Raw genomic sequence first — 3,485 nt, forward strand, 5'->3', positions numbered from 1 at the left:
TTCCTCACGCATCATGCCACGGCAGTGCAGCGAGTATTCCTGCAGGCAGACCCGTCTCGGACACGCGAGCAGATCCAACACAGCGGCAGGTGCAGCACCACTAACCAATGGGGAAGCAGGACTCAGACCCCATGGCTCCCATGTTACAAAGTTTGTGGGTGGATAATAAATCCCATAGTTACCAATCACAGGATGCAGAGGGAACGGCCGCGTTCAAAGCTCCCAGAATTGAAACAGGTGAAAAAAACAGACCAGGGCGAGAAAGCACAGTGCGGTGGGCGAGGTTAACGTGGGAAGACGCGGTACAGGAAAGGGGAAAAAGAAAGGAATTTAAGGAGCATATCACCGCTTCCTATTTAAAACTCTTCTTTGTACCACACACTCCACCTCTGTCATCTTCCCCCTCAGCATCTGCCTCCCCACCGTCGAAAGTATTCAATTCAGACACTCCCTTAAAAAGGCAACATTTGTCATCAAAGATCTCCCTTTCCCGGACCATGCCGTCTTCTTACAGCTATCATAGGGCGGGAGATACAGAAGTTTTAAGTATTATACTACACCTATCGCCTTTAAACCATTCAGTTCTTGAATCATCGGGCGCAACCCTAATCACTACCACCGTAACAACTCTATGACCACTTTGCATTAGGATAGAACTCTTTTGGTTCTAATTGTGTTCTTTCTTGGCATAAATTTGTATAATATGTCTTTGTAAATGTTGTATCTTTAATGCTATGCGCAGTTGAGTCTGTGCATGCATAGACTTGTGTATATGACCATAAGACATAGGAGCAGAATTAGGCCATGGCAATAAGCTCGACTTCCTAATTTCCCTTTGCTTTTTGCACCATTTTCCCATTACCACTTTGTTTCCCACACCTTTCACCTCTAACAGCCCCTTCCAGCCTTTTAACCCTAGCTTTATCAACATCTTCCTCATCATTCACTAACCCCATCATCTCCATCTTGGTCAACATGAATGAGTTGGGTCAAAGAACAGTTTCCATGATGTATAACTGAATGACCCAACACTGAAAATCTTTCCCTTCCCTTCTGTCAAATCTTCACACCCTTTAAATTCACTATATTATTTTCAAGATGAAAACATTTATAGAGAGACCGTGTGGTTCTTTTTCTTTGTCTCTGTATGCAAAACATGCAAATCAGGAACCTGGAGCAGGCATTGGTCAAACCGCATCTGGCGTGTTGTGAGCAGTCTTGGGCCCCATATCTAACACATTGGAGACAGTCCAGAGTGATGCCTCTGGACCAGAACTTGTTGGGAGTTTAGGGGAGATCTCATTAAAACACACTGAATATAGGAAGGATGTTTCCAAAAGTGGGAGAGTCTAGGATTAGAGGGCAAAGTCGAAAGTAAATTTATTATCAAAGTACATATGTATATGTCACCAGATGCAACCCTGAGATTTATTTTCTTGTAGGCATACTCCATAAATCAACAGAATAATGATCATAACAGAATCCACAAAATACCACCCAGCTGGGACATTCAACCAGAGTGCAGAGTGCAAACTGTGCAAGTACAAAATGAAGAAATAATAACGATAAATAAATAAATACACAATAAATATTGAAAACATGAGTTGAAGGCTCCTTGAAAGTGAGTCGATTGGTAGTGGGAATATTTCAATGATAGGGCAAATGAAATTGAGTGAAGTTATCCCCTTTGGTTCAAGAGCAGGATGGTTGAGGGATAGTAACTGTTCCTGAACCTGGTGGTGTGAGTCCTGAGACTCCTGTACCTTCTTCCTGATGGCAGCAGTGAGAAGAGAGCATGTCCTGGGTGGTGGTGTCCCTGATGATGGATGCTGCAGCATTTCATGTAGATACACTCAATGGTTGGGAGGGCTTTACCCATGATAGACTGGGTCATATCCACTACTTCTTATAGGATTTTCGTTCAAAGGCATTGGTGTTTCCATACCAAACTGTGATGCAGCCAGTCAGTATACTCTCTAATACACATCTATAGAAGTGTGCTGAACTTTTAGGTGTCATGCCAAATCTCCACAAACTCCCAAGGAAGTAGAGGTACTGTTGTGCTTTCTCCATAATTGCACTTATGTGCTGGGCCCAGGGCAGGTCTTCTGAAATAATAACATATAAGAATGTAAAGTTGCTAACCCTCTGCCCCTCTGATCCTCCAATGAGGACTGGCTCATGGACCTCTGGTTTCCTTCTCCTGAAGTCTGTAATCAGCTCCTTGATCTTGCTGACATTGAGTAAGTGTTGCAAAGGAGTGTAGGGAAGTGGACCCAAGTGCAGGACACAGGCACGGAGAGCAGGTTAGGATTCTTACGCGGACTTGAACATTGACTTGGACTCGGAGCCTGGACTTGAACATTGACTTGGACTCGGAGCCTGGACTTGAACATTGACTTGGACTTGGAGCCAGGACTTGGACTTGACTTGGACACCGAGCCTGGACTCGAACTTGGACACAGAGCAACAAAGCCAAACAATGACAGACAATACCTATTGCGGCTTGGAGCAGCGGCAAACGGCCAGCAATACTCGGCCAGACACAAGATGACAAAAACAAACAACGACAGACAATTTGTATCACGGCTTGGAGCAGCGGCAAACGGCCAGCAATACTCAGCCAGACACAAGGCTCTCAATTTGACCCAGGAACAGTGAACGGCAGACTCTTGACTCGACCCAGGAACTGCGGATGACAGGCTCTCAACTTGACTCGTTCTTGGCGGCCCGAAACGAGCATACCCACACTGCTGAGGTGACGAACCAGCAGCGAGTAGACGTAAGCCGGAGTCTTTATGCTGCTGGTTTGAATGAGGATTGGGTGCCCTAATCAAGGAGCCTATGGAACACGGGGAAAAGGAAACTAACTGAAATGAGGAGTCAACGGACCGGACCGTGACAGTAAGAGATTGTTGTTATGACAATACTTAGCCAGATTTTCAACCTCCCTCCTCTATACTGATTCATCACAAATTTGAATCAGCCTGTGACAGGGATATCATCAGCAAACTTGAATATGGCATTGGAGCTATGCTTAGCCACACAGCTATAAGTGTAAAGTGAGTGGAGCAGGGGGCTAAGCTCACAGCCTTGTGGTGCACCTGTGCTGATGGAGATCGTAGAGGAGATGTTGTTGTCAATCATAGCTGACTGGGGTCTGCAAGTAATGACATCTAGGATCCAATTGCACAAGGAGGTATCGAGGCCAAGATCTTTGAGTTTACTGATTAGTTTTGAGTGGATGATGGTGTGAAGTACTGAGATGTAATTGATAAAGAGCATCCTGATGTATGTATCTTTGCTGTCCTGATGTTCCAAGGTTGAGTGAACAGTCAATAAGATGGCATCTGCTGTGGACCTGTTGCTCCTGTAGGCAAATCTGAGCGGATCTAAATCGCCTCTCAGGCAGGAGTTGATAATGTTTCATCACCAACTTCTCAAAGTACTTCACCACTGTGGATGTAACTGCTACTGACAATAGC

Source organism: Mobula birostris, chromosome 27, assembly GCF_030028105.1.
Source record: "Mobula birostris isolate sMobBir1 chromosome 27, sMobBir1.hap1, whole genome shotgun sequence".
NCBI classification, from domain to species: Eukaryota; Metazoa; Chordata; class Chondrichthyes; order Myliobatiformes; family Myliobatidae; genus Mobula; species Mobula birostris.